Consider the following 23,988-nt stretch of genomic DNA (forward strand, 5'->3'; position numbering starts at 1 on the left):
CGCAGCAACGAAGACCCAACACAGCCAAAAAATAATAATAATAATTAATTTTAAAAATAACTGAAAAATTTATTAGAGAGGATAAACAGATGTGAGCTTGTAGAAGAATCGGTGAATTGAAAGGTGCCTCAATAGAGATTATTCAATCTGAAGAACAGAAAAATAAAATTAAAATAATGAAGAAAAATGAACAAAGCCTCAAAGACTGGGGACAACATCAACTACACTAATGTATATGCAAGTGGAATCTCAGAGGGGAGAGAAAAAAAGGAAAGAAAAAATATTTGAAGAAATAATGGCTGAAAATTTCCCAAATTTGATTAAAAACATGTTGAAAAGCTCAACCAGTTCCAAGTGGGAAAAATACAAAGAGATCCAAACCTAGACATATTCTATCTGTTGAGTTCTATCTGTTGAGTATCCAAGACAAAAATAAAATCTTGGAAGTTACAGAAGAAAAAAGGTTCATCATGTACAAGGTAACCAAAATAAGATTAATAGATGACTTCTCATCAATGGAGCTTGAAGGCAATTGGATGACATATTCAAAGTGCTGAAAGAATAAAACTGTCAACCAAGGATACTATATCCAATAAAATTATCCTTCAAGAAAAGAAGAAAAAAAAAGACATTCCCACATCAATACAGACTGAGATAATTTTTTTTGCTAGGAGATATGCATTACAAGAAATAGTGGAAAACATTCAGGTTGAAAGGAAGTGACACCAGATAGTAACTCAAATCCACACAAAGAAATAGAGAGCACTGATAAAGGTAAGTATATAGAAAATTTTAAATGATGGTATAAATACATATATTCTTCTCTTCTCTTAACTGATTTAGAAGTCAATTACATAAAATAATAATAAAATTGTGTTGCTGGACTTAAAGATGTAATATATATGAAAATAATAGTACAAAAGGGGGAAGAAATTGGGGTTATAACAGAGTAAGGAAAGAACACAAGATGGTAATTGAATCCATAGGAAGAAAGAAATTGTAAATAAATACATCAATATAAAATATTTTATAAATACAATTTTTCTCTTTTCTTCTTAATCTTCTTTAAAAGAAATGGAATATGTAAAGCAATAAATTACAATACTGTATTGTTGGGTTTACAACATATATAGAATTAATATATATGATAATAATAGCACAAAGGAGTGGGGAGGGATTGGAACTATGTTAGAGCAAAGTTTCTATATTTTACTGGAATTAAGTTATTATTTGCATAAAGTAGATTGTAATAAATTAAGGTGCACCTAGAAATAATTCCTAGAGTAACCACTAGGAAAATCACTCAAAAATATAGTTAAAGCATCAACAAAGGAACTAAAATGGTCTGCTAGAAGATACCAACTTAACACAAGGAACAGAGGAACAAAAAAAGAAATGAGACATATAGAAAACAGAAAGCAAAATGGCAGAGGGAAATCCAACCATAACTATAATATAGTAGTCCCTTCTTATCTGCTGTTTCCCTTTCCAAAGTTTCAGTTACCTGTGGTCAACTGAAGTCCAAAAATATTAAGTGGAAAATTCCAGAAATAAACAATTCATAAGTTTAAAATTTTGCACTGTTCTGAGTAACATGATGAAATCTCATAATATCCTGCTCCATCCCACCCGAAACATGAATCATCCCTTTGTCCAAAGTATTCTACCCATTAGCCACTTAGTAGCCATCCTGGTTATAAAACTGACTGTTGCAGTATCTCAGTGTTTGAATTCAAGTAACCCTTATTTCACTTAATAATGGTCCCAAAGCACAAGAGTAGTGATGCTGGCAATTCGGATATGCCAAAGAGAAACTGTAAAGTGCTTCCTATAAATGAAAAGGTGAATGTTCTCAACTTAAGAAAAAAAAAATTGTATGCTGAGGGTGCTAAGATCTACAGTAAGAAGGAATCTTTTATCTGTGAAACTGTGAAGAAGAAAAAAGAAATCCGTGCTTGTTTTGCTGTCACACCTCAAACTGCAAACATTACTGCTACAGTGCAGATAGGTGCTTAGCTAAGGTGGAAAAGGTATTAAATTTGTACCATAAAATACTTTGAGAGAGACCAAATTCATATAACTCTCATTACATATATTGCTATAATTGTTCTATTTTATTATTAACTATTGTTGGTAAACTCTTACTGTGCCTAATTTATAAATTAAACTTTATCATAGGTATGAATAAGAAAAAACATAATGTATGTAGGATACAGCATACCTGAGATTTCAGGCATCCACCAGGAGTCTTGGAACATAACCACTGCAGATAACTATAATATTAAATGTGAATGAATTTTACCCTCCAATCAAAAGGCAGAGGTTGTCAGGCTCGATAAAATCTAATACATACAAAAGACTAATAAAATCCAAATAAGGTTTCTAGTTTAGTTAATATCATTCTACCAATGTCAGTTTCCTGGTTTTGATAATGAACTATGGCCATTCAAGATATTATATTTGGGAAATCTGGGTAAAGAATATATGGAAGTTTTTTTGCAATTTTTCTTTGATGTGGACCATTTTTTTAAAGTCTTTATTAAATTTGTTACAATATTGCTTCTGTTTTGTGTTTTGGTTTTTTGGCTGTGAGGCATGTGGGATCTCAGCTCACTGACCAGAGGTCAAACCCACACCCCCCACATTGGAAGGCAAAGTCTTAACCACTGGACTGCCAGGGAAGTTCCATATTTTTGCAATTTCTTACCTTAAATTATTTCAAAATAAAAAATTAGTTTAAAAGTCCAATACACAAGGATAGATGTAATTTATATGAACAATTTTTCATTCCAAAGTTATGTTCAAAGGAAGTAACAAAGGAGTCATATGGGAAAATTATTGGGTAAGGTTCACTTTCTTCAGAATAAAATCATTGGTCATTATTGCCAGACAGTGATGACATTTTCAGTCCCAGTTACAAATAGGCACCCATTCATCCTTTTTCCCCCTAAACTGTTAATAGTAACAGTAGGTATTTTAGGTTCTGTGAAATTAAGGCATTTCTGTCCACCTAGCCACATTAAATACCAGGAAAATATCTTCCCCCAAACAACTAGCTTAGCCTGGAAACATTATTGCAACTAATTTGCATAACCACTATCATGAATGATGTATCATGAATGATATCATGAATGAATACTCATAAAACAGCAGTTTTGGGTTTTTTTGTTTTTTATAACTAAGCTGAATAACCAGTCTTTGTGAGTATACAGTCTTTTAAGTCTGAAGCAAGAGATATGAAGCTCATAATTTCTTTTTTTTTCCTTGGCTGCCCTGTAATTAGAAACTTCCAGAACACTAATGAAAGGGAAATGCAGATACACTTTTCAACACACACTTGCCTGTGCAACGCAACTGTTGACTTTCAGTGAATGCTTCATATTGTGTAGTCTGTCCAAAACCCTGTTAGTCACGTTATCAGGGCAAGATGGACTTCTCTGGGAAAGGTGAAAAAAAAACAAAAAGACAAAAAAACAAAACACAGACTAGAGTGTTTTGTCATTCTCTTTCCCTGCCTAGAGTTACAGGACAACGGGAAAATAAGAGGTTATCACAAGTATACCACAGAGATATTGCAGGTTTGGTTCCAGACCACCACAACAAAGCAAATATCTCAATAAACCAAGTCACAAAAATTTTTTGGTTTTCCAGTGCATTTAAAAGTTATGTTTACATTGTAATGTAGTCTACTGAGTGTGCAGTAGCATTGTATCCAAAAGAACAATGTACAAACCTTAATTTAAAATACTTTATGGCTAACCATCATCTCAGCCTTTAGCGAATAATAATCTTTTGCTGGTGGAGGGTCTGGCCTCGATGTTGATGGCTGCTGGATGGTGGTTTCTGAAGGTTGGGGTGACTATGGCAATTTCTTTTTTGTGTGTGTAGCAATTTCTTAAAATGAGACAACGATGAAGTTTACTGCATCAATTGACTCTTCTTTACAAGAAGAATTTCTCTGTGGCATGCAATGCTGTTTGAGAACATTTTACCCACAGTATAACTTCTTTCAAAATTGGAGTCAAGGGACCTCCCTGGTGGTCCAGTGGTTAAGAATCAGCCTTCCAGTGCAGGGGACATGGGTTCGATCCCTGGTTGGGGAACTAAGATCCCACATGCCGTGGGGCCACCAAGCCCATGCACTGCAACTACTAAGCACGCAGGCCACAACTAGAAAGCCCATGCACCACAACTACAGAGCCTGCATGCTGCAACTACTGAGCCTGCGTGCCACAACTAAGACCCGACACAGCCCCCTCCAAAAAATTAAATAAATAAATGTTAAAACAAAACGAAATTTGAGTCAATCCTCTCAAACCCTGCTACTACTTTATCAACTAAGTTTATGTAATGTTTTAAACTTTTTACTGTCATTTCAACAATCTTCATAGCATCTTCACCAGGAGTAGATTCAATCTCAAGAAACCACTTTCTTTGCTCATCCATAAGAAGCAACTCCTCATCCTTTCAAGTTTTATCATGAGATTGCCGAAATTCAGTCACATCTTCAGGCTCCACTTCTAATTCTAGTTCTCCTGTTACTTCCACCACATCTGCAGTTACTTCCTCCACTGAAATCTTGAACTCCTAAAAGTCATCCATGAAGGTTAGAATCAACTTCTTATAAACTTCCTTTAATGTTGATATTGTGACCTCTTCCCATGAATCACAAATGTTCTTCATGGAATCTAGAATGGTGAATCCTTTCCAGAAAGTTTTCCATTGCCTTTGCCCAGATCAATCAGAGGAATCACTATCTATGGCAGCTATAGCCTTACAAAAATGTATGCTTCTTAAAGAATAAGACTTGAAAGTCAAATGAATTGATGTTGTGTCAACAGGCATAAAAACAACATTAATTTCATTGCACATCTCTGTCAGAGCTCTTGGGTGACCACGTGCATTGTCAGTGAGAAGTAGTAATATTTTGAAAGGCATCCTTTTTTTGAGAAGTAGGTCTCAACAATAGGCTTAAAATATTCAGTAAATCATGTTCTAAACAGATATGCTGTCACACAGGCTTTGTGTTTCCACTTATAGAGTACAGGCAGAGTAGATTCAGCATAATTCTTAAGGGCCCTGAGATTTTCAGAATGGTAAGTGAGCACTGGCTTCAACTTAAAGTCACCAGACGCATTAGCCCCTAACAATAAAATCAGCCTATCCTTTGAAACTTTGAAGCCAGGCATTGACTTCTCCTCCCTAGCTATGAAAATCCTAGATAGCATCTTCCTCCATTAGAATGTTGTTTCATCTCCATTGAAAATCAGTTGTTTGGTGTAGCCACCTTCATTAATGATCTCAGCTAGATCCTCTGGATAACTTGCTGCAGCTTCTACATCAGCATTTGCTGCTTCACCTTGCACTTTGACGTTTTAGAGATGGCTTCTTTCCTGAAACCTCATGAAACAACGTCTGCTAGACTCAAACTTTTCTTCTCCAACTTTCTCACTTCTCTCAGTCTTCATAGACTTGAAGAGAGTTAGAGCCTTGCTCAGGATTAGGGTTTGGCTGAAGGAAATGTGGCTGGTTGGATCTTCTATCCGTTCCACTAAAACTTTCTCCATATCAGCAACAAGGCTGTTTCACTTTCTTATCATTCATGTGTTCACTAGAGTAGCATTTTAATTTCCTCAAGAACTTTTCCTTTGCATTTACAACTTAGCTAACTGTTTGGTACAAGAGGCCTAGCTTTTGACTGATCTCAACTTTCAACATGCCTTCCTCACTAAGTTTAAACTTATTTCCAGTTTTTGATTTAAAATGAGAGACACATGACTTTTCCTTTCACCTGAACACTTAAAGACCACTGTAGGGTTATTAATTGGCCTAATTTCAATATTGTTGTGTCTTAGGGAATAGGAAGGCCTGAAGAGAGGGAGAGAGATGGGGAACAGATAATGGATGGAGCATCAGAACACACACAACATTGACCAGTTAAGTTTGCTGTCTTATCTGGGCGCAGTTCATGGAGCCCCAAAACAATTACGATTGTTTCTTTACCTATAAAATAGGGGAAACGGTCCCCACACCTCACAGAGGCAGTGAGAGGATGAAATGAGAAAAAGTATGTCAATTATTAAGCATAGTACCTAGTGGGCCATAAATATACAAAATTATCATTTGTTATTGTTTTTTAGGAAACTGATGCTTTCCCCCAAATTCCTGAGACTTATTTGGTTCTATGGAGATTTCTAAGAAGTTCAAGTAGGTAAATTTGTTGAGCACATTTTATAAAGACTGTGTACTTTATCATATTCAACGAGTTTTAATAGAGATTAAAAAGTCCTGCTGTTTCTGATCCATTAAATTATATATATATGGCTCTGATTTATCTGCTTCAAAATTCAAAGCTTTCTCCATTATTCTGGATATAGAAGAATGTTCTGAAAGCGTGAAGGCATGAAGTGCATTATTGTTTCCATCATCATCATTCATGTATACCAAGGCATTACTAAAGTTACTAGGGCATTAATAAAGTTTTAAATTCTTAAACCTAGGCTAAGCAAAGAGTCTGATATCATCCACAGGCACAGAGGAATGAAGAAACAATAAGAATTAAGTACATGAGCTGCTTTATATTAGAACTGTCTCTCAGGCTGTACCCTAAGTTTAATACAGAAAACCTGTTAAGAGAACTGCCCTGTTCCCAAGGAAATAGACAAGCATGCCACCAGATATAAAGGCACAGATTAATGAACTGGGTCTATTTCTCCAGCCAGGAACCCAAGAGTATGGTACATGACTCTCAGGTCCCACAGTGAGACACCTGGTCCCTCACTGATGTCCATCCACACTATTCCTTTTGAATTGAATTTTTCTACTCTGCTTTTATTCCTAGGTCACTGACACTGCTTCTTCATCTCTCAAATTTGTATTATTGAAAGTTCATTATTTAACCTGACAAATATATATGGAATATATACTGGAGTTTCAGAGCAGAGAAAGATTCAACTGGTTTAAAATAAACAAGGCTTGCTAGAAAAGGCAAATACCTGAGCTGATATTTGAAACCACAAAAGGGCCTAGATGTCTAGAAATGGAGGTAGAAACATGCGCTCTAGGAAAAGGCCATGAGCAGCAAGCTGCAGCCACAGTGGAGATGCCCCATAGCATCTCAGGCTCTCACCGGTGCCACCCAGCCACCCAAAACCCTCCTTACCTCTCTCCCACATACCTTTTTTTTTTGGCCGTGCTGCATGCGACCTGTGGGATTTTAGTTCCTGGACCAGGAATCGAACCCAGATCTTGGCAGTGAAAGCGCAGAGTCCTAACCACTGGACCACCAGGGAACTCCCTCCTCCACACACCTTCTGTGCAGGATAGTCTCTTCCTGTCCTTCAGGATTCTGTATAAACTCACTCTCTGAAGTAAACCATCTCTTTATCTACATGGTTAGGACCCTTATATTTCTCCTTGATATCTCCTACCGCAGTGTTATGTACTCTATCACCATTATTTAGAGGGTATGTCTCCTCTAGCTGTGAACAACAAGAGGGAAGTTCTGTCTCCTTCTCCCTGTATTCTTGTTGGGCCCCAAGTGATCACCCAATTACCATTTACTAAAGGATGAATCAACAAACTTGGAATGTATATGGATTACTGGGGAAAGCTGATTAGACCACAGATGAGGTTTGGGGTTGAGAAATAATCAAGGGGAAGTAGAGCGTAATTATAGAACCTGGAATGACAAGCTGGAAGATATCTCAGCAATTACTAATCTGAACGCTTAATTTCAAAAGTTCACATTATGCATTTCCCAGATGCCAGTGTTATTGCGCTAAGTGATTTATATACGCCGTCTTGTTTTGTCTTCGTAATAAGAGAGGGATTATTATTGCTATTTTAGAGAGAAAGCATGAGTGATTTGTCTAAAAATCACTGAGAACTCAAACTGAGGCAGATGGTCCCCCTTACTCACACTTTACAAGGAATATTGTCTCCCAGAAAGACTAAGCAACGTTCCCCTGGGTGACAAACGTTGAGTTGGCCCTAGAATCCTGACCCTCTGACTCATACTAGATTTTCTTTCTACATCATTCTGCCATTCTACAAAAGCCTCTAAAGGACAGGAAGAGAGAGGGGACAGGGTGGAAGTGACACTTTGTATTAGTTTGCCAGGGCTACTATAATTAAACACCACAACCTACATGGCTTAAACAACAGAAACATTTTCTGACAGTTCTAGAGGCCAGAAGGCTAAGATCAAAGTGTCCAGCAGGTTTGGTTTCTTCTGAGGCCTTTCTTCTTGGCTTGAAGATGCTATCTTCTCCCTGAATCCTCACATGGTCTTCCCTCTGTACCCATGCTCCCCTAGTGTCTCTTAGGGTGTCCAAATTTCCTCTTGTTATAACCACACCAGTCAACTGGATGAGGACCCATCCTAAGGGCCTCATTTTAACTCAATCACCTCTTTAAAGGCCTGATCTCCAAATACAGTCACATTCTCAGGGACTGGGGGGTTCGGACTTTAATATGTGAATGGGGAGGGGCACAATTCAGCCTATAACACAGTTCAATAATATAAATATAACAGTTAAACAAAGATGCATACAGTCGTTAATGGAGAAAGGTGGCATTTGAGGAGGGAGGGGCAACCAGCCAGAGGAGTCCAGATATCATACAACAAGCACCTAAACTAGGATTGTGAGGAGATAAAGAAGAGAGAGCACAGCATTATTTAGATGGACCAGCCTCCCTCATCCTCATCTGGTTATTTTGAAAGTGCACACAAACACACACACACACACACACACACACACGAGTACATAAATGAAACACAATGCATAATGTTATTTACTTTACCACTTCACAATTGGGAAGTACAAATCCAGATAAACCTGACTATTTTAAGGGCCAGAAAACTGGCTGGCCCATTTTCACACGCTGCATTACAGATGAAGCAAGAATGTCTCCTCACTCCAGAGCCAGTTTTCTGGTTTTCTTTCTCTGACCTTCCAGTTTGCTGTTATTTTCCATTGTTTCACCTCTTCAGTGGCCAAAAACAAGCAGCCACTCTGGCTGTATTTTAAGGTCAGAAAATTTTGGAATTGGAAGAAACAGTCATAATCACCACCTAGACAGACCTTGTGCAAATTTGTAAGCTGAGGTCTAAAGATATAAACAAACCTAGAGAATTCACCCAGTTAGGGAAACAGCTGAACTCGTCTCGCCACTCTCAACCAGGTGCCCTTTCTTTACACCCTCTCCTCTCCCCACCGCCATCCCCAACCAAGCATACTCAGGCTAAAAAGGGAATTTAGCCAAAATTAAAAGAGGATTTGTATACAATTTAGTTTGACCAATACTTTAAATGGCCAAGCTATTGTCTGGTGGTGTGAAGTAGGCTCAAGATATGAATCTGAAGGAAATGAACAACTGAATTTCTCTCTGTGATTGGTCAAATAAAGCTTAAAAAGAGTCATTTTCATCTTTTAGATTTTTCTAGATGTGAATCATAGTTATAAGATGTTGACTTACAAATGCAACATGGATTGTTTTTAAAAATTCCTCTTCCCACACAGACCACTAAGGAATAATACCACATTGACAAGTGTTTACTATGCTCATTTTCAGAAAATGGAAAATGTTCTACCTTCTACTTAAAAGAAACTGATAATGGAGAGGTATCAGTGTTAACACTTTTGAAATATACCTAACAATGTGGCACAAAATGCCAGGAAAAGGAATGGGCTTTGAAAAGTGCATTTACTTCTACAACTTTCTCTCTCCAGACCAGATGGTTTGCAAATATGCTCCCCTAGGGAGTATCTGTGTTTTGTTGAGGGTTCCACTCCCTCCTTAATTGCTGCCTCTTTTTATGACGTACCCAAGATTGCCACAGCAGGGAAAGCCGTATCTTTTTCTAAAGAAAACAGTCCAGGGAAAACCCCCAGGAAAACCGTCATGCTGGCTTAAATGTTTCATGAGAGACAGTTTATTACTGGATGAGTTATAACATTTTGAAGTTGTTTTACTTCTCAACTAACATGGTAACTATTTCAAGCAGCCCATGAGGTTGATCTTGTAACTAAAATATGGATGTTGACTATGATCTTGAAGTGGAAAAAAATGACAGAAAAAAATAGCAGGAGTTGTGGAAGATCAGAGGCACTGTACACCCACCCATCTCATGGGTTACTGGGAAGTTAAACCACTAACCATGACACGAGCATTCTACAAGTCCTGGATTGTGTAACGTACAATAGGAATTCAAGTTCATCATTCTTTTTTCAGGTTGTAAGAAGTTTTAGAAACGTGCTTCTAGACACTGTGAATGGCAATTCACTTTTGAAATAAACAGGCAATTCAATCTTTTGCAGGATTAAGAACTCTGTACATAGAAAGTATGCATTTGAGGGGAAATTCTCAGGAGTTCTTAATATGTTTTATGCCTTGAATCCCTTTGGCAGTCTGGTGAAGCCTACAGACCCCATGATATAGTATGACACTATGAAGTTCTTAAAATAAAAACTCTGGATTACAAAGGAAACCAATTATATTGAAATACATGGAATCTATGCAGTGTAGTAGACCTCTTAAATGGTCTCAATGTACGCATTGAAGGGTTTTCTCTCTCTACTTCTGTGGAGTACATCTATGCAAGTCTAAAGTTCAATGTAAAATTTTTTAAGACAGAAGAACTTTCAGCACTATAAAGGGTAAAGCAATAGAAAACTGTTATTTTTGTACTCTGCTAGCACCATAATAAACATGTAAGCCCAACCTGAATATTTAGGTGTTACATATAATAAACACAGGTTGAAATGAACTAGAAATACTCATTTGCTCCAAATTGTGAAATATACATTTCCTCAACCTTTGATCAGCAATGGAGAACGGTGCCAAGGATATTAATAAAATCTGTAAGAATGTTTCAGTTGAGCTTCTGCTGATGAGATATAATGCCTCAATGGGTTTTGTAAAAATATGAAATTAAAAAAAGCAATGTTACACTCTCCCCTTCATTTTGGACAGGAAGAAGTTCCATAACTATATCTATACCACAGCCTAAGGAAATATGGGCAGAACCAGGAATAAAGTGTAGGATGACTTTCCAACACATGATAGACATGTCTTATTGAGGTAGGAAGGGAAGGAGGACAAAGAGGCATCTCCTGAGTGCCAAGAAGTGCATCTGGGAAACATATGAGCCAGAAGCAAACTCAGGTGCATCTGTCCTCCCCACCTCCCTGCTCAGCCTGACCCACACAGACTCACTGCTTCCATTCATGGAAGCACCTGGCCGTCAACAGTGTAAAACTAAAGCACTTCAAGAGAAGGATTTATGAGAAACGGCTAATGAATTAAAAATTTATTGAAACAAGATTTTTCTAAACTTCAAGGAAATACGAGAGTCAGTGTTTCAATGAAATTGTTTTAGTTCTTAAAAAAAATATCAGTTTGATTATGGTGATTATGATAACCAGCTGTTCTCTAAAACTCTAAAGATTGAAAAAAAAAAGAAGGAAATGACTTTTAGTTGCAAAATGAAGGATTTTTGTCAGGTTGAAGAAAGAACATCCTGCTAACAGAGCTGTAAAAGAAAGACTCTCTTTTTCGATGGTTGATTATTACTACTGAATGTCTCAGCCCTCTTTACACTGCAGAGTTGTAATGGTTCCAAGTCTACAAAGCACTGTCTTTCAGGGAGCACCAAGGTGGCCTTAGTGCAGGAGTAAAGTAGGCAAAGTTGAGGGGTAAGATATAAACTCTACACAGGAACTTAGCTAGATATCCAAGAAAGGCAGGCAAGGCCACGGTTAAACATTCAGAACTGAAAACAATTCTAGCAACTAAGAAGGAAACGGAGCCTAGCGTGATGGCTCCTAGAACAGGTAAAGGCATTGAGATTCACTGAAGTGTAGAACTGGGCCTAGCAGCTGGCTAGGCAAGGAAACCAAGAGTTTGAAAGGAACAAAGACTGAATCCCTGCCGACTAAATGTTGGAAATCAAGCCAATTTGTGACTGTTCCTTACTAGTTAATAATTACCCTAGATAAAAAGATCTGTATTCTACAAGTTCATGAATTTCTACACATTTTTGTTTTAGGTGTTTTGTTTTGTTTGCTTAGTGTATTGGTTGTTCATTTTAAGGATTTCCAGATTTTCTTTCTTTAGAAACTCACACTCAAAAAAAAAAAAAAAAAACCCACTCTAACAAAACTCAACCATTCTGGCTTCTCTGGGTTTGCTCCTAGCATTTAAACATAGCTGGAGAAAAACGACCTAACATGGCAGACTGGTTTTTAATCTTATGTTTACATTCTCAGAACTCAAAGAGGCTCTCACCACTACACAACGCCCTTCTAAGTTTTTCTGGTGCCCTTGAAGTCCCAGGCTAGAAAGACTTTCCTCTCCCCCGCAAGTCTCTCGCCTCATCTCACCCTCACTATTGGCTGTGACCTCATCTCCCTTCACTGAGGAAACAGAAGGCACCAGGAGGAAGTTCCCATTTTCCCACCAGCAAATCTGCAAACTCCTCTGCCCAGGCACTTGGGTTCTCCTTCTCCCTGTCACGAAGGAGGCAGAGCTCCTCCTTGTGTTGCAGACCTAGCCCCACACATGGCTCTCTAGACGCAAAATCCCTCTATCTTCTTCAAGTACTTCCCTCTGATGGCCATGCCTTTCTTTTCTGAATCATCAACCTTTACCTTCTATTGGAAAATCTGATTGGCTAGCTTTGTTACAGTCTCCCATAACTCCATATTCCTTTTCCCTCCATGTCTCCATTTTTATGCTGGGTTTCACTGACAGATTTCTCTAAAGGGCCATTTGTTCCCACTGTACCTATCCATGTCCTCAGAGTCCTCCACTCCTATCCCTTCTGCCATCTCACTGAGTCCCCACCACTCCACTGGAACTGCTCTTATCAAGACCACTAATGAGGGACTTCCCTGGTGGTCCAGTGGTTAAGACTCCGTGCTCCCAACGCAGGGGGCCCAGGTTCGATCCCTGGTCAGGGAACTAGATCCCACATGTCGCTACTAAGACCTGGCGCAGCCAAATAAATAAATATTAAAAAAAAAAAAAAGACCACTAATGACCTCCAAGTTTTCAAATATGGTCATCACTTTCCTATCCTCTGTTTCTCTGGAAGCACTTTCCCTCCTTTGTTCCCATGACATCATCCTAACTACTGGTTTTCCACCTGATATCTTGGTTGTTCCTTTGCAGGCTCATTTACAGATGCTGTTCTCTGCCTGGAGCCCCCCATCTGAGCCACACTACCCTCACTCTAGGCACCTCCCACACCTGGCTTCTCATCCCTCACATCTCGGCTTAAATTTTACCTCGCAGGGAAACCTTTCCATCCTTCACCTCCCCAGGTTAGCCTGTACTATTAAAGTCCATTTGCTTCTTTTATTATTTGTTTATTATTTGCTTAATTATCATCTCTCTCCTCCAAGAGGGAATTAACTCTTTATTCACCCATGTATGCCCTAAATGTAGGACAGTGCCTAGCATGTAGTTAGTATTAATTAAAACATACTGAACTGGTGAAGGAATAAATGCACATAGCCCAGTGATCAAAAATTCCTGGATTATATTAGCATCTGCCTTTTTTTTTTCTTGATCCAACAGGTAAAATCCTTAAGTGAAAAAGAGAGTACAGACTATCTAAATTGCTTCTAATGCCTCTTCTTTTTCTAAGTATTTAAAAAGGTACATTTTTCCTACTCTTTTCCTAGGCATGCTACATATATTCATGAAATAGTATCTAGAAATTCTTTTCTTCACAGAAAATTGTAATTCATACAAGAATGTTCTTTTCATTGTGACAATAGCTCATAAGGTATTAATCAACCAAGCCAACTTGTCAATTTAACACATAATTTAAGCAGATAGTAAAATTTTCTGCAAACACTTTATGAGTTTCACAAAACTGTCCTTTTATTGCTTTTCATTAACAGAGGGATCGTCAGTGATAAGGATAAGAAAAAAAATCTCATATAAACATTGTGGACTTTTATATATTTTAAATATAAATCCCTGATTGTCACTACCTCAAAAAATAAGTACCAAGCAGCAGATTATAAGCAACCATCTTAATATTTTGCAACTAAATTTTTAATTAACTAAGAAATCTCTTTAAATTAGAATTTAAATTTGCTGTGAGAAATCTTCCTAAAATATGTTAATAGCATCTTCTACTAATCAATGATATAATGATACTTTGAAGTTATATTTGAACATGAATTCCCATTGTACACTGAAAGTAGTGATTCTGAAGACTATTCCATGACCTACAGAAATGCCCTACTGTTACCTCTTGAGATCTAAGTTCATGACCTCAACCAGTTTTAAACTCATCTGCCTCTTCTTCATGACAGTTAAATGGAAAGGAAGTTGATACCTGTTTGAGCTTTGTGGTAGATAATAACAAGGGACTGATGGATATTAAGATATCTTAATTATAGATGCCGGAATCTACACAGCATATCCTCATAACCGTATACATCTTTAGATACTTTTCCCCAGAGTACTTTTCTATAAATTCTTACTTAATTGCTCTAAATTACTTTTCTTACTACTTTCATAATATTGCATCAACTACATGTAAACAGTCCACAAAATGGATTACACTTTTGTTTCAAGTAATAAAAAATGAAAGCCTGGGGACTTCCCTGGCGGTCCAGTGGTTAAGACTCCGCACTTCCACTGCAGGGGACACTGGTTCGATCCCTGGTTAGGGAATTAAGATCCTGCACGCCGCGCAGCACAGCCAAAAAATAAATAAATAAATAAGAGAAAGCCTGAAGAAAACTTAAAGACACCATTTTCCTGCCCCTAGACTAACCCAGGCATTGTCTCTTCTACAATTACAGATCCAGGAATCCCACAAGAATACACACGGAGTCTAACATCCCAGTTTATTGCTGAGGTACTGCGCCCAACTTGCTTATCTTATTAAAGCTGTGGATGTACAAGTATGAGGCAAATAGGAAGTGTGTCAATTTACTGACTTTGCAATACAGAAGCCATTTGCTGACCTAACGTTTCTAGTGGTGCAGTTGCATCTAGCAGTCAAACATGACCTACTATGTATTATTTGTTATGAAGTTATACATATGTATAATAAGCCAACGTTATAACTAAAGTTGATTTTTACTCCTGAAAAGGAATACCTGGTATACCATAAGCTACTGGGTTGTTCGGAAAGGTAAAAATAATAATGATTTTTTTCTACAAATGATAAATCCAAGGTCAGAGTAACCATTTTGATACAAATGCTTTATGCCAACCACCAAGATTAATAAGAGCCAAAAAGAACCATAGGCTCTGTAGGTTATACTCAGAATATTCTAAAAAAATGCTCTATTACCAAATGAAAGTAAAACTGTTGGTAGAATTAGTGTTTCTTATACAACTCATAATATATCTCTTTTGTATTTTTGGATTAAACTTCATATACTTTATTGTCTTAAAGTGGCATATATCTTTATAAAATGCTGAATAGTTACAAAATAAGAAATTCTAAATCATATGCTACTGCTTCAATCATTCTTAAATTTGTGCAACTTCTTCTATTATGCCAATCAGTAATCCAGTTATAAGAACAGAACAATTGAGTTAATATGGAAACGTGCATTAGGATGTGTATTTCATGGTTCTTCCCGTATAATTTTTCTGATGTTAACAAATAGGGGGAGGTTGACAGTCTTAAATAACACGCATCAAAACTGGAAATATAAACCAATCAATTAGTTAACTGAAGTATACAAAATGCATCAAAATGGAAATCATAAGACTCGGATATTAAATAAGCTATTTAACTTTCCAACACTTCTCTTTTCACATCTGCAAAATGTGAATATCTGCTCTGCTAACTTACATGGTTATTGTGGGAATAAAGTTCTTGAGCAATCTCTTTATAAACCACAAAATGCTATGCAAACGAAAGGTATTATTGTCCCTCTGATTTTTTTTTCAAACTAGGTAATCACTAGATTGTAGTGATTACTAGTGATTACTAGATTGTAAATTAAATAATAAAATGAAAAACTAAACTGTTATAAATACATGAATTTTTCATACTGACAGGCCCGCCGCTCCGCGGCATGTGGGATCTTCCCGGACCGGGGCATGAACCCGTGTCCCCTGCATCGGCAGGCGGACTCTCAACCACTGCGCCACCAGGGGAGCCCTGGATATTTGTTTTCTAATTCAAAACACACTGTTACCTAAAATACCTAAATTTCCCTATAGACTCCAGAAGTCAAGCAAATGAAGAGGAAGATTAAGGAAAAGGGAGCAGCTGATTTACAAGTGCATTCCCTTCCCCCTAAGAAGGGAATGAAAGGAAAATGAGTACAACTTGGTCTCTCAGCCCTTCATCTTTGACTCAGTGGTTACTAAACTCTGACCGGGATCACTTATAGGTGATTGCTGAGTTTCTCTAAAGCTATTTGAATTCATTCAATAAGTGATCAGACTGGTTGTGCAGCTTCATAAATCCGCTTATGGCGAGCACTGAATTATCCATATTTAAGCTTATTTTATATTTGTATAGAGGAAAGATAAACTGTATTTTCAAAGAATTGTTCTGAGGGTAGACTAAGAATCAAAGAGAATCCAAAAAACTGAGAATCACAGAATGGCAAGAGTAGCAAAATTTGGGCACATCTCTTTTTCTCACGCAAATAGTGGTATCAAAAAGCAGGAACAGGGCTTCCCTGGTGGCACAGTGGTTGAGAGTCCGCCTGCCGATACAGGGGACATGGGTTCATGCCCCGGTCCGGGAAGATCCCACATGCCGCGGAGCAGCTGGGCCCGTGAGCCATGGCCGCTGAGCCTGCGCGTCCGGAGCCTGTGCTCCGCAACGGGAGGGGCCACAACAGTGAGAGGCCCACGTACCCGCCCCCCCCCCCAAAAAAAGGCAGGAACAATATCTGCTCTATTTAATGTCTTCTTTGGAAAGAACCCCTGAACCAACCTTTTGGTTCTCCCAACTGTCACTGCCCTAGTCGCCAAGGAGTACAAGATGAATGGCCTAAAGCTTATATTCATTTTCTCTAAGTTGGTTCTTGACAAACATGGACACCATCTTTCTTACAAAACCTTTCGAAAGAATCATCCTGTAACCTTTAGACCTATCTCTAGCTCCATCTTCTTGCATTAAGCAAGTCTGGATGTTGCTAAAGCTGTGCGAGATTCTACAAGGGTTTTGGCCCTCTTCTCGGAAACCTCTTCAAGTCCCCTGAATTTTGTAGAAGATGACAGACAGTGAGAATAAAAATGACTTGCTTTCATTTTTCTATGCATCTCACCCATTGTTAAAGAAAAGGTATCAGGAAACAAGAACAATCCTCTAAACTTGAAAAAAGCAATGTTTACAGAATTTCTATTTCCATTTCAAAATTTAGCCTTTCATGTTAAGGCCCCTAACACTCTTCAAAATTATTGAGGACCCCAAAGGGCCTCTGATTATGTGAGTTATATCCATTGATATTTACCATATTAGAAATTAAAACTGAAAAAAGATTTAAAAATCACATTGAAAGATGCAATTCGTAAACATAGGCATACAAGTGTCCACCATGAAAATTGTTCAACCTTATTCCTGAAAAAAAATGCAAATTTAAACAAGATACCATTTTCATATAACAATTGTCTCAGTTTTTGGATTTGTTGTTGTTTGTTCTGTTTGAGTGATAACACAATGTTGGCTTAGGGAAATTCTACTCTCTTATACTACTGATAAATGGATCCAATCTTTCTCAAGAGCAAAATGGCAAAAATAATAACTAGTACTCTACAATATTTTGCTAAATGCTTTTTAAATCCTCCAAATACTCAATTATTATTATTATTATTACTATTCTTTTACAGCTGAGAAAAGAAAATTTTGATAAAGCATTTGGCTTATGATCTCATAACCTGTAATTAGTGGAACTTCTGTTAGAACTTGAAAAATGCATTTTAAGAATCTATCCAAAGGAAATAAACAAAGATATATACAAACATTTATATTGAGGTCCTAAATGAAACACTATTTATAATAGTGGAAAACTTTAATCCACCTAAATATCCAGCAACTTATAATCAGCCAATACAACATTTCCATAGACTAAAAATTACATCTTAGAACCATACTCTCTTGCTCATGGCTAGATTGCCATCACTTGCATAGTGGCTGACACATAGTAGGGACTTAGTAATATTTAAGATATGAATGAATATAAAATAACACATGAATATAAAAATACGTTTTAAGAGAAAATCTCATGATTGAGTGGAAGCATGTTATGAAACAGCATCAGCAGTGTGCTAAATTAATTAAACAAGGAGGCCATTAGACTAAGGTGACTCTAATGCCACTGCAGCCTACATCAGCAAACCAAAATCTAAGCCGGTAAATGCCTTGAAGGTACAAAATTGAAACCTAAGGACAGTCATTCATAAACAGCCAACTAAGCTTTAAGCTGTAGCCAATCCATAAATTCCTTACTTTGCTTCTGCTTTTTCTCTATAAAATTCTCTCCCATATATCATGTCAGTGAAGTGCTCCTGACCACTTCTGGTTGGGCACTGCCCCATGCCAATCAATTTTTGCCAAATGAACTCAAAAGTTTTAATATGCCTCAGTTTATCTTTTAACAAGTGTGATCACAACTCTGTAAAATCTACATGTGAGTGTATGTGTAGAAAAATGTCTAGAAGCATAAATAGATGTATATATATGAATTCCTTGTCTCTGTGCTTATGCATGCTAGTTACCCAATAAATATTTTGATTGAATGAATAAAATTTTAAAAGTAGTTACCCCTTGCAACTAAGAGTTCGCATGTCACAACTAAGGAGCCCGCCTGCCTCGACTAAGGAGCCCATGTGCCACAACTAAGGAGCCCACCTGCCCTAACTAAGGAGCCCACGAGCTGCAACTAAGGAGCCCGCCTGCCACAACAAAGACCCAGCACAACCAAATAAATAAATAATTTTTTTTTTTTTAAAAGTAGTTACCCCTTGCGGGGACTATATGTTCAATTTTCCTTTTCTTCTTTGCAAATATCATTAGGAATTTTGGAACAAAAGCAGCAAATATAGACATCCCACAATCCAATAAAAAATAACTTGTATCTTACTTCCCTATTATGTTTTACTTATTGCATTCAGCAATAAAAAATATCAGATGTCACAGAAAAATGGCAAGCTTAATATTGTACAGCTAATTACTATCAGGGTGGAGTCTAGAATCTAGGTCATTTGGTTTCCAGGCAGTAGTTTTTCCATTACACCAATTACTTAGAGTTCCAGAACACTAAGTGAATAAGTGCAATATTCACTGTGAGGCAGTTCTTTACTCATAAGTAAAATAATTTGCTAATTATTTGAAATCGCCAGAAAGCTCCGAAATTCTAAGAAATACTATGTTTTCACACGACATGAATCGTTTGGGGGGATTTGTGAAATTCCTAAACGGGTTTCAACATTTGTGCATGTTTGAGAGCAAAAGTGTCATTATTCTAGGAAGGAGTCTACAGCTTTCATAAGATTTGTAAAAGGGTCTGTGATAAAACAAACTAAAAAGAAGAAGCTGAGAATAACTAATGCTATAAAATCTGCAAGCAAGAGGAAGAAAACAACTGATGGTAAATAAAAAGGCGTAAGAGAGGAAAAGGAAACACAGCTAATTCTCTCTTCCTCTTTTTCATTCCTGGAACATATTTTTTTTTAATGCAAATGATTTCATTTTACGACTTTGCTTTCTAAGCAGAGACACTAGGAATGATACTGATGGGTTGAAAACACAGGCCAAAGTATCTCTGTGGGATGACCTTTATCAGGTACTATTAGCAAGAAACTGATAAACGTAAAATGTAAAAAAAAAAAAAAAAGGATTTTAACATTGCAAGTCACTTTTGAGATATTTTTCATTTATGTTTAATTGGGACAAGGAAAATTACTAAATAGGTTTCTTAGTTTCTTGTCCCATAAAATGTGCTTCCCCTACAGGAAGTTTGTAAAGCTGCTTTGAACAAATGCAGATTAAACGCTTCTCTATGCATTTCACAGTTATTGCTTAATTTAAAATTTAACTCTTCCTCTGCTCACTGAAAGAAACAAATACCTGTTGTTTAATCCCAATATCAAACTTGACTGGCAAGGTCTAGAGATCTCTGGAACATAATTTTAAAACTCTTAACAAGGTTTCTTTCACTACTATTCCCTACAAACATCTCTTAGGCTACAATTCCAAATTTATGCAGCAAACAGACACAAAACAAAACAGAAATTCTCCTTGAACCCAAAGGGTCATATATGCAAATATCATAACTTAGAATTGACATCCATCCAAATGGTCCGCCTCTAGTATTCTCCATCTGCCTTAGATGAATAAGTGCTTACTTACATCATCAACCAACATAAAGAGCATTTCTTGTCCTAGTTTTGAGGTAAAAATGACTAATTTTAAGATTAAAATGAGTACAAGTTATAGGAAACTTAAATAAGTTAAACCATTAAACCACTATTATTTCAAATCCAAATGCCTTTTTTTTTTTTACAAATGCTTCCAATACAAAATTACTAAAATAGTATTCACTCTCAAAACTTAGCTTTCTTATTTAAGCAAATCTTTTCCAATATCTTGTTTCGAGCTCTGTTCTCCTGGCATGTCAAATAACTCAGAAGGACGAATCAGAATACCAGTCAATATACAATTAATTTTTCAATGTTGTTTGTTTTTTCGCATTAACACTGCCACACATTAAATACCCAGGAATGCTTTGCGTAAGTAAACGAAATGACTATTTTTTAATTAAACCTTAAATTAGTTGATAAATTTCTTCGCTAAAGATCCTTAGGGCTGTCAAAGAGCAGGCTGCTCAATAATGGGAATAGGCAACCACCGGGTGGCATCACGTGGAGCGCTAAGTAGAGCCACCTTACTGCCTTTCTGAACGTTCGCTTTCTTTCGGCGCTGTACAGGAAGGAAATCCTTATCGTCGGATTCCACAGTGCATTTAGACCCCGGAAAGCAAACTGGCATTTGTTAGAAGGAAATTAAGGTCCCTGATCTGTATCTCATTTCAAAACTCAGAGGACATGCAGACTTTTCACAGCGGTGAATTCTAGGCTTCCCTTTGTCCTTTCTTCCTTCCAAGCAAGATACAAACTAAAAGCTAGGGAGGGCGGGAGAGAGAAGTTGAGCAAGCAAGGGAAGAGTAAATATATTGCTTACAGTTCCCAGACTTACAATGAGATTCCTCAGGCTCCTTTACACCTCTAGCTTTCTGTCAGGATCCTTTCTCAGCCCGGGACCACAGAGAAGTTCAAGTCTTATCCTTGGTAGGAGGGGCTAAAATGTGAGCTGGTTTCCTTTCGTCTTTGCAGATGTGTTAAGGTGGAATTAAGGAGGAAGGGAGGAAAAGCGTTGTTCTCAGAGCAGCTAATATCTTAAATGTAAATGTTTACTTATCAGAACTAGGAGTTTGAAGTCAGAAAACATGCTTAAATAATATGTAAGTTAAACAGTCCTAAATTACATGGAGTCTATGTATGCGTGTGTCTGAAAGTACTTCTTGTCCTTAAGTAGTTACTGCTTCCTCCTTTTTTTCCAAACAAGTTAAGAACTCAATTGAAAATATGGATAACCCAAGGCATACTGGAGAATGTAATACATATGTTGAGATTTAGGGGGGAAAATCAAATCAGGTTAAATTAGAAATATGCAAAGTAAATTCAAATACCTGATATCACTGTAACAAAGAAGGTATATTGTTTAAATTTATCCAAATTCTGCAAGAATCAATTAGTGTCTTTACAAGATGACTTCTTTCTTTTTATTCTTTATCAGTCATCCATGAGATGTTATCATGCAATTCGCTATGAATTATAACAGAAACTTGAGGGTTTTTTTTTTTTTTGGTTTTTTTTGCAACGTTAGAATAAATGACCTGGGTCTTCCCTGGTGGTCCAGTGGTTAAGACTGTGCACTTCCAACTTCCACTGCAGGGGGCATGGGTTCAAACCCTGGCTGGGGAACTAAGATACCACATGTCACAGGGCATGGCCAAAAAAACTTATATTACTAAAATCAATTTCATTTATAAAAAAAAGAATAAGTGACTGTTTAATTCTAACTTTTTAGTATTAATGTGTAGCTAATATGAACACCATAATAATTAGTCATTACATTTAGCTTTTTCTGAATATCAAACTCTGAGCAACTAAATATATTTGAAGATAAAAAATTTAAAATGTGGTGGTTACCAAGGGCTGAGGGGAGGGGGTCATGGAGAGTTACAAATCAGTGAGCATAAAGTTTCAGTTAAGCAAGATGAGGAAGTTGGAGAGATCTGCTGTACCACATTATATCTATAGTCAACCATAATGTGGGGTACACTTAAAAATTGAAGGGGGTTGATTTCATGTTAATTGTTCTTACCGCAATAAAATAAAATTTTAAAACAAAACAAAAAATTAGTGTCTTTAAAGACTGACACATTCATTTAGTGTATCTTGTTTTTCAAACACAGGATCTTCTAATTTTGTCTTTAATCTAACATTGAGCACACTCTCCTATCTCTCTTGTAACATTTTCAAAGAATATAATTTCTGCAGACCCCATCATTAAATCTTCTGGATTATCTGCTTTCTGTAGCTCAGAATTCAACTCCTTTTTGTCTTGATTTTCTCCTATAAATTCAACCTGTTATACTATTAGTCTCACCTTCCTAAAAAAAGGCCTGTGGTGTCTCAGGAAGTCAAGATTGTTTTCTTTCCAAAGAAGATCCTAAATTTCTGTAAGGTTAAGTGTGCTAAGTAGAGGAACAGAGAGCACACTACTATTTTTTTTTACCTTTTTCCCCAGGTAAAGAAAGAATATGTTTTGCAGGGCACATTCATCCTAAGACCCTGGTGAAGAAAGACTCCTTTGAAAAGCAGCTTCACAGTGCTCGGGTCAGTTTGATAATAAAAAGTTGTAACTCAGTATTTGGAGGGGATATCCAATAGTGTGTAATCTGTTAAAGATAAGAAAAAGTTTTGATTAAATACTTTCAAAGAGAATTTCAGGACATGTTATGGCTAGGGTTAAAACATATGGGGAGATATTTGCCTCTTTTCTGCCTTACTAAATTGGGCTGACATCTTCATCCTTATAGTGAATAAAATCTACTGCAGGTATGTCTCTCCCTCTCTGGAACGGATATCCGGACCACCTCCCATTGCCCACATTCCATTCAGTTTGGCTCCCTACCTATGATCTCATTGTTTACATAGACCTCTAGATGAATGATACCAATTCAGATTGACTATCCTTACTTTGTCCTAGTTCCTCCAAAAATATTTCCAACATTAGCCTACGAGTTCAAGAATCTCCACCTTAGGTAAGAAAGCCCCTGCTTTCATAGCCTGCCTCAGTCTGTGGGATGAATTGGTCGGAAGACCCCTCTTTTCCAGGCCTAACCATCAAGAAAATCTGTTAGGAGAAGGAATACAGGTAGGACTCATCTGAAACTGAGTATGTAGCAGCCTCTTTGAGTCCAATCCCACCTTGTGCATTATTGCTAGTCAATAAGTTTCAGACCCTTTACCATTAATTATTAATATTTTCAAAAATATAGACTGAGGATATTAAGCTAATTTAAGCACTGGATAATTAAGCAAAAGGAATGGCCTAAAAACTGGCCAAATTAACTACCAGAAAGTACCTACTTGTCAAAACCCATGGCTTGAAAAGCAGAAAAGAAAAACCTGAAGTTTTCATGATTGATTTTTCTTCCTCTATATGCAATTGCTTTCTATTGTCTTTTTCACTGCTTCCACTTCACCTATCCTGTATTCTAACCATATGAAAGTGATTTGTCTCCCATAAACTTACTGGGACTTGAGGAATGAGATACTGTTTGGTAGTTAAATCCATACATCCAACGAAAATTATTAGCCAGCATGGTATGCTGAACGGGGAAATCTAATCCAGATTGCAGATAGAAACAGGGAAGGTTCTCAATGGTCACCAATTAACCAATTTACTTATAATAA

The 23,988-nt window shown here is 37.1% G+C and overlaps 1 protein-coding gene across 2 annotated transcripts in view; it reads right to left on the reverse strand.

The window, feature by feature from the left end:
* Positions 1–21,305, reverse strand: part of PLA2G4A (phospholipase A2 group IVA) — a 160,255-nt gene extending 138,950 nt beyond the window's left edge. The window contains exon 1 of one of the 2 annotated variants that reach the window (XM_022593385.2): positions 21,200–21,305. The gene's annotated coding sequence lies outside the window, so the exon portion shown is untranslated. Of the gene's footprint in view, positions 1–21,184 lie in introns of both variants that reach the window. The other variant, XM_089909779.1, reaches the window with a different exon arrangement.
* Between the last annotated feature and the right edge of the window lie 2,683 nt (positions 21,306–23,988).

The sequence above is a fragment of the Delphinapterus leucas genome, chromosome 1 (genome assembly GCF_059928025.1).
Source record: "Delphinapterus leucas isolate spDelLeu-1000000601 "Yukka" chromosome 1, BTC_Dleu_Yukka2, whole genome shotgun sequence".
Lineage (NCBI taxonomy): Eukaryota > Metazoa > Chordata > Mammalia > Artiodactyla > Monodontidae > Delphinapterus > Delphinapterus leucas.